This window comes from Ascaphus truei, chromosome 1 (assembly GCF_040206685.1).
Source record: "Ascaphus truei isolate aAscTru1 chromosome 1, aAscTru1.hap1, whole genome shotgun sequence".
In the NCBI taxonomy this organism is placed as follows: domain Eukaryota; kingdom Metazoa; phylum Chordata; class Amphibia; order Anura; family Ascaphidae; genus Ascaphus; species Ascaphus truei.
The window spans coordinates 358,857,750-358,869,194 of NC_134483.1; positions in this window are offsets into that span (position 1 = coordinate 358,857,750).

Genomic DNA, 11,445 nt, shown 5'->3' on the forward strand with positions numbered 1-11,445 from the left:
CTCCAGGGCAAGCCCTATATATGATTATTTTCCCATTGAAACCCACATAAGCTCACCCCTGTCATAAATTAGCTGCTAGTTTGACGGTTTTATGACTTAGAAAAAACCCTGCTCTAAAAAGGCGTTTAAAATCTTGACTCATTATTTTAACACTCAAAACTTAAAGCTGCAGTTCAGTCTTTTTTTTTTTTTAATTTATTTTTTTACTTCAATAGTTTCATGTGTGCAATCTCTAATTACCTAAAGAACTGTATAGCTGCAGGTCAATTCGTTCTCCATGTATTGATAGGCGAAATTTGGTGACATAATTAGAGCTGGCATATGTTTTTATTTGCTTCTGTCTGTCAGTGGAAGCTCATGAATATTCATGAGCACTCCTGCACTGACATGTGCTAGAGGGAGGGCAGGGCTGACAAAGGGGTGTTCCAGAGCTTGTGACAGGACATGAAGGGGCAGTGCCTTAGCAAATGGCTGTTAAAATTAAATACAAGAAAATTGGTCTTTAAAAGTTGTTTTTTTAAAAACAGAAAATGCTAAAAGTATTTTTTCTTACTACAGAACTGATTTATTAAAAAAAAACACACATGCAGGATATTGACTGAACTGCAGCTTTCATTTCCCCAATACTTAGACAAACGCCATCTTCATCGCTGTGTCCATGTTCTCCACACGCCCGCTTGCACCAAAAATGTGACAGGGTAACATCTATTTGCGCAGGAGAAACAATTATCTGTCATTGGCACATCTTACCTATGTAGTGTGTGGTATGATTTGATTTGTCTTATTGCCTCAATGTCGCATACAGTGTATGTACCTCTTAATATGTAAACTTGATGATGTCGCATGATATTCTCATTTTTAATAAAATCCTCCAACTAAGCGTGACCTGTGGGGCACCTCTCTCTGGGATGCACAAAGGATATATCAGGAATGTTAGTTTCCTTTGAGGCTGACAGACTAATATCTGGCTATTGTCCATGCCTACTAGGCCTCCCCAATTAAGCCCTTTATGAAGATCAACACAAACCCAGGAAAAGTCTTGACCTGTCATAAATACAATATATTGTATTTTTAAAATCTTTTTTTAAGCTGCAGCTACATTAACCCCTGATATCATGACAGTGAGTTTCAATTTCCCATGCTCCCAAGTCCCGCCAGCCAGGGCACACCGGGGCTGTCCTTGGGCACTGACACCACCCATCGCCGTGATTGGTCAGCACCCAATTCTACATGATTCCAAATGGAGGCCTGGAAACTGTAGAAGTCATCATTGATCAGGGCTGCACAGTTGTTCATGGTTGGTCTCTGTGACTACAGACCAACAGTAGTGTGACCTGTGTGACCAGAAACGGTCATCCCAATGTGCCAGGAATGGACGGATCGAGGGGGCATCCAGGGTAAGCACTCTTTGACAGCACCCTGTATCTAAGGCTAGGAGTCCCCTGTATTCACTTTTCTTGGTGAATTATTGTCTTGTCATGTAATGTGTTGCTCCGTGTTGGCCTCTGCTTTCTGGTTGTAGTTGTGGGATCGCCAGGCTCAGGGCTGAAATACTCGCGGGTATTTCAGTACTGAGATGGTCTCAGGTTCGAGACCGCAGAACTGAGTGAGGGTTACAGGAACATTGTGCAGAGCATCAGTGATACATTCTACCCACCCCCCACCCCAGTTATCCTTAGCCAATAGAAAACTGTCAGAAGATGGCTGGCTGATTCAGAGGCTGGACCAGAGGAGTTGGTCTCCAGATGCCAGGAGAATAGTGTCCCCACGGTGGGCTTGTCCAAGGCAGACAAACTGGTGATTTATTAAGGTATGAGGCTGAGGTGCTTGAAGAAAACTAAATAGAAAACCTTGGGAATGCATAAATTAGGAGAAGGTTAAAAAAATAATATGACAGTTGGGGGAGACCACTTAGCTGAGACTTCAAGCTTGAAAATAACTAATGCAGGGCTGGCCAAGCTGGAAACAGGACAGGACTTTACAAGTGCCAGGGAGAGAACAACATACCAAAAACCACTGGTCTTGGAAGAGTAGTTGCTGAGACAACAGACTGAATGACAGTTATAGTACACTTTACATAGTATCAAAGAAGACAGAAACTAAGGTAAAGGTAACTGAGAAACATCCCTATATAAACACACTCACTGGCATATAAGGATATACTCTTTGACAAAGGGCTTCGCCCAAAACGCATCAGAGTGCTTTTTTGGCCCTTTTTGGGATGTCTCTCTCTGTCACTCCGGAATAAATTGGATTTATTTTATCATTGGTGTGCCGGTTCTCTGTTTTTTTTCTCATTGCTGTGCTCCACATATCCCTCCTGCGAGGATTTTTCCATGGCTATACCCCCATAGCAAGAGATACAAACAAGGTACACAAAGGTGAAATTACACACACATTAAGTTCCAAGAAATAGGTCATTCCTCGTTAGGAATACGAAAGGGTGACTTAGACAGTACTTTGTTAAAAATGGAAGTCAAATGGATTTATACCCTGAGAACTCAAACCTTCAAGGGGTTAAATGAAGGCATTGCCTATACAGCATTTCTATGAGATACTGTATAACACTGTTGTATAGCTGCAAGGGGAGAGATAAAGAGTGTCTCTATAACAAAGTAATCTCTACAGAATTCTGTGTTTATAGACTACTACATTTTGTTTAAAGCTAACATTATACTTAGAAACAAATGAAAAGGGAACCCGCTCTACCTAGAATGACCCAAGGTCAAAAGTACAGGCATGTGCATTAGGGCAAATTGGTAGTAAAGTGAATAGAAAGCACAGATGGTGCATAGACACTGCAAAATGGATAAGTCCCTAAAAGAATATTTAATTAATATACATTAAAATATATGAACCAGATCAAAAGTTACATAAATAAATAAAATAAGTGCAATAAAAAATAAAAAAAGTATTAAATGGTAGCAAGTATGCACACGTCATTTGATGCCGTGTTGCCATGGCTACGCGTTTCCAGAAGCCGCCGGAGCCAAGGTAAGTGTAGTTTACAGAGGCTTTCGTTGCTTCCCCGGCACTTAATTTAAGTGCCTTCGGGAAGCGCGAGGGGCCTCTTTAAAACCTGCGCCCCCCGCAGACAATTACACCCAGGGGCAGTTCCTATTGATACTCTTGAAACTCTTTAGTCTCAGATTGTGGTTCATCAGATGGTGGCTCATTGCGAGATTGTGAATTACTATTATTCAATGTTTCGGTCTTGTCCCGGTCCCACTTCTTGCGCGTACCCTTTTCCTTTTGTCATGATCAAACATACCGGCACATACTGGTAGCAATGACCAATAGCCCTGTTTAATCCCTGAGCATACCGTTGTATGAAGAAAGCAATAATTACTTGACAAAATACATCGAACCGTATTTTCCATCCATGGCCAGTTGAATGTTTGTAGTAATCATAATTGCAAATTATATAGTCATATATTTCTGATACAGTGGCTTTCTTATTTGCTTGATCATTAACTGCTAAAAAGATGAGATATGCAAAACTATCTTTTGGTCTCTTTGAAGAACCTGGCATGTTGCAAAAATTGTCCTACTCTCCTGTAAACTGTCTCTGTGTACCCGAAAACCGAAGTGAAAACAAATGTGTATATTTTTCAATTTTGTACACGAATACTGCAAAAAAAACAAAAACGCAACAACTCAAATTTGATAATGCTTAGAGTGCTCAAGGCTAAATAACAATGGGTTTTTGTAAGGCGGCGTCCATGCTGCCGAAGACCGTGGAGGCATGCGCACGCCACACAATCACATTGCTTTAAGGCAATGATCGCGTCCATAGACCACGCATGCGCAAGTGCGCAACAGCAGGAGGGGGTGCGCGGTGCGCGAAGAATCAGTTCAAACTGATTCCTCAGCGCGACAGCCAGGTCACGTGAACGGTTTGCCCAATGAGGGCAAACCAGCTCCATGATGTCACAGACACACCCCTTAGACACACCCCTTAGACACACCCCTAAACACCCGTCACATCTACCATGGCCAGAAAATGCTCCCGCTAAACGCGTTTGAAGTCACGCACGCTCACGCCACAGCACGGTCTCCAGCAGCATGAACGAAGCCTAAGACATTCTGGACAGTAGCATCAGCAGACAGGCACCTGTTCTGCGAATTGTAAATTGTAGCGCACTGGACACCCCCATCCTCCCCCCCCCATAGGCAAAAAAATCACTTAGTATTTGACAAACAAACAAATCCTAATTGCGTCTGACATATCCCTGTTTATACAGGTGTGAATAAAAACATGAAGAGTTGCCGAGAGTTAAATGGGATTATATCGATATAATATATATATATTATTATATATATATATATTGATTATCTTCCAAACAAAACGAGAGATGTCCGCACTTTGGTTGAGGAAAGCCGGAAAAACAAAAAGGCCATATCTGTATAGAACACATTACACCTGTGATCCACCTAGGTGCCTCTATATTGTGTAGCCATGTGTAAAATTGGTGTACAGATCTCTACTGCTGGCAGTAATCCTGGTAAGAAGGCAGGGTTGCCAGTAACTATCATGGAGGTTTGCCCTCAAAACCTGGTGAAGTGTCATATGTAGCAAAGGAAGTGACAGCATGCTTTGTGTCCACTGTTAGTGACACAGAGGTGGGTCTTTCTGGAGTCTATATATTACAGATAACTGCCTAAAGTTAGTCTGTTCTTAGTCAGTTCTAAGAGTGTGAGGTTCAAGGTTAAGCTCTGCTGGTCAGAATGGCAAGTGACAAGCTGAATACACACTGTGTCCAGGGATCTGGCACAGCTGGTGATCTCCCTTAGGGGAGAGGTGGAGAGCAACTCAATTAAGAGAGGAGGAACCTTCTGCATGGAGTACCTCAACGAAATGAGCGGCTAAGTGTCGGCCGCTATGATGGGCAGTCTGCCACGTAACATGCTATTAAAGATGCCCTGGTTCAAGAGATCCTTCCTGAGTGAGTTTGGAGTTATTCCCCAGGAAGATGCACCAAGGAGTTCCCTGTCAGATACTCCTCCCTGCAGCCGTAGGGATCCTGATGGGGTGGAGGCGCTGTACCAAATGTGAGTAGGACTCAGCATACTACCTCAGATGCCTGTCATGGTGATATTCCCCATTACCAACCAGCGGGAGACTCAGGAGTCCTGTTGCCAGCAGGTGCACCACAACACACATACATGTAATTGGGAGCAGATTACACCCACAGGGGCCAATATGAGATTGGGTGGGGGGTCTGACGTTACAATTGTGTGTAAACTCTATTTATATTTATGTTTTTTATCCTTAGCTTATATTGATCAGCTAAGGTGATACACATAAAAATTTGGTCTGATCAAGAGATTTGAGTACTATGTGCACAGAGCCTATATTTACACCATTTGCCCCAGACCATAAGGGATACTTAGTATGAGGCTTTTCTATTATGCAGTGCATATATACTCAAGCTGCTATACTACATTTATACAACGGCATATTTTGTAACATCAACCGCTACAGGGTTATTTATCTGGCTTCATAGGGCCTAGTATTATGACCGCACCTTTCTCAGGGGCACCCCAGGGACACCAAGAAACTGCAGACAGTTCCGGTGAATATCAAGGAATGTTTATTGTGTAATATACTGAATGATCATAGAGGAGGGTTTGCAAATGACTCTGCTAGGGGAGGGCCCAAGCAGCCTTTCTATACACATTTGATTTCCTTTGTCTAACATAAGTTGCTAGGTAGAATACAAAATCTCATCACTATTCTAAACCAATCATTATAAAGGTCACTACAGCAATTGAAAATGAATTAAAACAGCTCAGTAGAAATAACAAAATATAATAAGATACATTTTATCCAATTATTATATTTATAATTGGAGAGTGGGACTTCTGAGCGTTGAGCCACGCACCTGGTCTTTTAGTTTGCTGATAACAAAGCTGCAACAAGCGCATTCTTTCACACACAGATAATAAGTTGTGTTGCCAAAGTTAAGTTTTAACTTCTCTAGAAAGCACCAAATATTCTGAAATTGTCTCGGAGCAAACCCCGCCCAACCAGACACTCTTTCATACACAAAGTCATCTATACCCACAAACATATTACACGTACACATAAATCAGACAGACAAAATGGAGAACAGACAAAATAGAGAACAGACAAAATGGATGACAAGTAACCCCAGCCCCAGGCCCTCTTTGTTCTGTATAGCCCTCCTGTCCATAATTATCTCACAGTATCTATTAAGATCTGAACCCTATTAGAGCAATTCAGGTTCTCAAAGCGCTTATTAGGTTTTAATCATTTTGTTTTCCTCTCAATAAACTATTATGAATATTATTTAAATGTAGTAGAGGTTGAGTGCTTATCAGAGGGACTTCTTTTCTCATATGTACATGTCCCCCCCCCCTCAAAGGCTCATACCTTCCCTACCTGCCCCCCCCCCCATTTCCAATACCTCCCCCATGCAGGCTCATACCTTTCTCCCCGCAGGCCCATACTTTCCCCCCTGTCCCATACCTTTCCCCTCTCTGGCCCATACTTTTTCTTCCCCCCCCCTGACCCATAACTTTTCTCCCTCCCCCGGCCCATACCTTTTCTTCCCCCCCCCGGCCCATATCTTTTCTCCCCCCTCCCCCGCCCCTCCCTGGGGCCCCATGACTTTTCAAACCCCCTCACTCCCCCCGGCCCATACCTTTTCAACCACCTGCACAGGCCCATACATTTTAAACCCCCCCACTCTAGCCCATACCTTTTAAACTGCCCCTCCCCCAGCCCATACCTTTTCAACCCCTCCCCCCCAGGCTCATGCCTTTTCAACCCCCTTCCTAGGTCCATTCACCTCCCCCCATGCCCATTCCTTTTCATACCCCCTCCAGGCCTATACCTTTCTCCACCTCCCCAGGCCCATACCTTCCTCCCCCCCTCAGGCCCACACATTCCCCCCCCCCGAGTCCATAACTTTTCAAACCCCCGACCCCTTGGGCCCATAACTTTTCAACCCCCCTGGGCCCATACCTTTTCAACCCCCCACCCATGCCCATACCTTTTCCCACTCCCCCACCCCCCGGTCCCATACCCTTTCAACCCCCACTCCCCTGGGCCCAAACTTTTTCAGCCCCCAACCCCAGTACATGCCTTTTCACCCCCCCCCCCCAGGCCCATACCCTCCCCCTACATGCCCATTCCTTTTCAACCCCCCAGGCTCCTACCTATTCACCCCCCCCCCCCCAGGCCCATGCAAATATTAAAATAAACAGTGCATTGTAATATAATAATTTGTTTCAGTCTTCCAGTAACACAAGAATATTTAAATAAAAGAATGCCTTAAAAATAAAATTCTCGTGGTAGGTGTGCTATGGAGGGGGGAGGGAGGAGGGAGGGCCGGATCCTTACATTTGTCCTGGGCCCCAATTTTTCTGTTGGCGGCCCTTAATAGATTCATGAGGTCCTGGGCAGGCACACAGCAGTTGGTTATTCTCACGGCCCTGGTTATGCACTTTGTTCACAAGATCCCATTAGCTGTCTTTCAGTCGGTGACTCACACAGTTATAAAATAAAAGTGAATAAAACAGAAAACCCATACATTACCACATAAAGGGGCTGATTCTATGTGTGCCCAATGTATTTCTGTTTTCGTGTGAAATTCCCCATTGGCTTCAGCATATATAGAATCAGACCCTTTATGAGGTAATATATGGGTTTTCTGTTTAGTTCACTTCTAATTTTTAACTGCCTGTTCTTAATTTCACTGTAATCAGTCTTGTAGTAGGTCTCCCAGGGGATTGTGTAGACAAGACGTGAGACGCACACACACACACACACAATTTCACCGTGAAGATAAACCAGACCAGCCAGATCTGAAACTTTATACCATATATTTAATATGGGAGAGAAACCAGGCCTGCAGGGGTGTGTCCTAACAATTTTACAACTTGAGGTCTGGGAAGTAAGCAATTATTTAGTTTCAATTTAATCAAGGAGTATGACATATTCAATAAATCTCTCCCAGTAGTTAACAGATTCTTTGTACCAGTGCGATCCTATTCAAGATAACCTCCTGGTCATATCCATATTAAATGTAATGGACCTCTTTGGCACCTTGAGGGTGAAATAGATTTTCTACTATTTGTCATTGTGGTGGTTTAATAATTCCTATTAGCGATGGGCGGATCGGCCGGTTCCTTTGGTCTGTGGATTTCTGCGATTGGATTCTTAAAAATCCAGTAGGATTGTATCCAATGGCGATTTTGGATTAATCCATACGGATTGAAACTGGAACAATTCGTCAATGGATTTTAGACCGCGGAACGGATTTTGAATGAAAAGCCCGGGAAATTCTGGGAAATGGATATTGACAGTTCCGCCCATCCCTAATTCCTATGGTATGATGACCGAGAACATTCATAGTTCACAGATTTATACATCATACATGTAAGACTTACTGGCCTAGAGTCATCCATGTTTGTTAGGGTAAAAATGTGGTATTGCAGTGAATTTTGTTTAGTTATTTTTACCATGCAAGTCATCATTGTTGCATCGCTAAAAAAGGAATTAACTGGTCCGTTAAAAATGTCAGAACCCGCCAATAAAATGAAGTAATACCATAAGTTTTTTCCCTATCATGCCATTCATCATATTCTGATCTTGATCGGAACCTGATTAATGGCAGAAATAGCACTATTTTATTTAGCACCTAGTTCAGGTGTGCATTAGCTATATCTTGCCTACTGTATGTATATAATAACTGGAGAGAGGGGAGTGCTGTGGTGTTGGTGTACTGCAGCGGTGCGCAAACAGGGGGGCGCAAGATTATGTAGGAGGGGCGCGGGCTGCTTGCAGGGAAACTTGGGGGCGGGCAGAGCTGTGCACGGGCGGCCAGAAGCTCCGTGCTGCTGCTTCTATGTGTCTGTGTCTTGCAGAGGGGGCGGGGCTTCTCTCTGCACACAGATAACCCCTCCTTCTCTTCCTGTCTGCTTCCCGCACCAGTTTTCAGCAGCTTGGGGGTTGGGGGATCGGAGCATGTCGCCCCCCTAGGTGAAAGAGAGAGAGAGTGTGTGTGTGTGTGTATATAAGTGTGTGTGTGGGGGGGGGGAGATTGAGTTTGTGTGTGTGTGTGGGGGGGATTGAGTGTGTGTGTGTGTGTGGGGGGGATTGAGTGTGTGTGTGTGTGTGGGGGGGATTGAGTGTGTGTGGGGGGGGGATTGTGTGTGTGTGGTGATTTCAGTGTGTGTGGGGATTGAGTTTGTGTGTGTGTGGGGGGATTGAGTGTGGGTGTGTGGGGGGGGATTGTATGTGTGTGTGTGTGGGGGGGGGATTGTGTGTGTGGGGGGATTGAGTGTGTGGGGGATTGAGTGTGTGGGGGATTGAGTGTGTGGGGGGATTGAGTGTGTGTGGGGGATTGAGTGTGTGTGTGGGGATTGAGTGTGTGTGTGGTGATTGAGTGTGTGTGTGTGGGGATTGAGTGTGTGGGCGGATTGAGTGAGTGTGTGGGGAGTGAGTGTGTGTGTGGGGAGTGTGTGTGTGTGTGGGCATTGAGTGTGTGAGTGTGTGGGGATTGAGTGTGTGGTGTGTGTGGGGGGGGATTGAGTGTGTGTGGAGATTGAGTGTATGTGGTGAGTGTGTATGTGTGTGTGGTGATTGATTGAGTGTGTGTATGTGGTGATTGATTGATTGAGAGAGTGTGCGTTGTATTGCAGTGGTGCGCAAACTTGGGGGGCAATGAGGCGCAAGATTATTTAGGGGGGCACAGGCGGCGTGCGACGATAACTGGGTGCGCGGGCCGGCAGACGCTGTGCGCGGGAGGACGCAAAAGCTGTGCGCGAAGGGCGGCCAAGAAGATGTGCACGGGCAGGCAGCCGAAGATGTGTGCGGGTGGCTGAACAGGATAGTGCAGGTGGCGGCAACGTGATGGTGTGTGAGCGCACGCGCAGGGGCTTCGGAGGTACGGGGAGGAGAACGCCCGAGCACTGTGAAGTCAAACGCCCCTCCCGGTGTCTGCCCTGCAATAGCGCTGTGGTCCTGCTCTCCTCTGCTGGCAACCTGCTTCGCTGCGATCCTCTGAAAGTGAAAGGGTAGGCTGCCACTATATCACTCATACTATGAATATACAGAACTAATAAAAAAGAAAGTGAAAACACAACATTGAAAATGGGAAAAAATAAATAATACTGTAGGTAGGAGTTTGGATGACAATGGGGATAGCAAGACAAAAAGCATGGAGGGGAAGGAAGAAAAAAAAGGGGGGGGGGAAGAGGGAAGGGAGGTAGCAAAGAGGTGGATGAATGCCCCCCCCCCAAAGGATTGCCTTTGTGCACGTATGCTCTCCCAAGCTTGGCGCTTGGGGAGACAAACAAAATTGACTTTGAAGTGCGCTCAGCAGCAGTCAATACACACACAGCCACACACAAACACACACAAATAGCCCCGATCCACGCTTGCAAAATTATGCAGGACATCCTGTGCTCATGCTTGGAGAGTTGGTGATGTCACCGCTCTCAGCGGCAGCGTGGACGCAGCCTAATTTTGCAAGCGCGAGCTGTTGAAATATGTAAGTATTTAAACATATTTGGATTTATATTGTATACCGTTTAATAAAGGTTTTTTTTTTTTTTCATGTGATTTTGATTACATCAGGCAGGGGGGCCCGAGAAATTTTATGGATGAAAAGGGAGGCTCAGCATAAAAAGTTTACTCACCCCTGGTGTACTGTATGTGAAAAGGGTTAATACTGACTTGTTTAACTCAAAGGCCCGTTACAACTGAAAACAGCACATAGCACTGCACTTGTAAGCTTTGAAGATACCCGTTAGCACTTAAGTTAATGCCGCATTTAGTCAATAACGAAGCTTTATGGATCTGGCCCTTAGAGAGCTCCATGTAATAGTGCAGATCACAGTTTAATAAATAACCTCGTTAGAGTTAATGGGAGTTATTCATTAAACTGCCATAGTGCCTATCAAGGCACTATCACACAGAATCACTCATTAAAGTCCATGAGAATTTCCATTCAATGGTGCTCCGATCAGAAGTATCGCTTAATGAATAATCCGAAAGGTATGCAATAAAAGACAAAAAAAAAAAATGCTATATCCAATATGACAAATTATATAGTTAAATACTTATCTGTCTTTCTTCTCATAAGTAAGGGTCATTTAGTTAAACTCTTTGGCCAATGCGTTATAAGCCTACAGCCACGTCACAGCATGACCACTTTGCAGGTCCTAACACTATCTGCGAAAATTCTCATTTACCTCTGTACTGGAGGGAGAAATGTTTCAATAGACCAGTCTTCCACAAGTGCATGAAAAAACCTGCTGCTTAAAAAGTGGAGAGGAGTGAGCTTAAACCCAGGGCAGAGGGGTCACATACCTCCAAACAACTGTTACCAGTTGATATTACACATACACTATCCCTGCAAGCGCTGAACCCAATACCCACCACCCACCACATCATATATATTTGTATCAAAA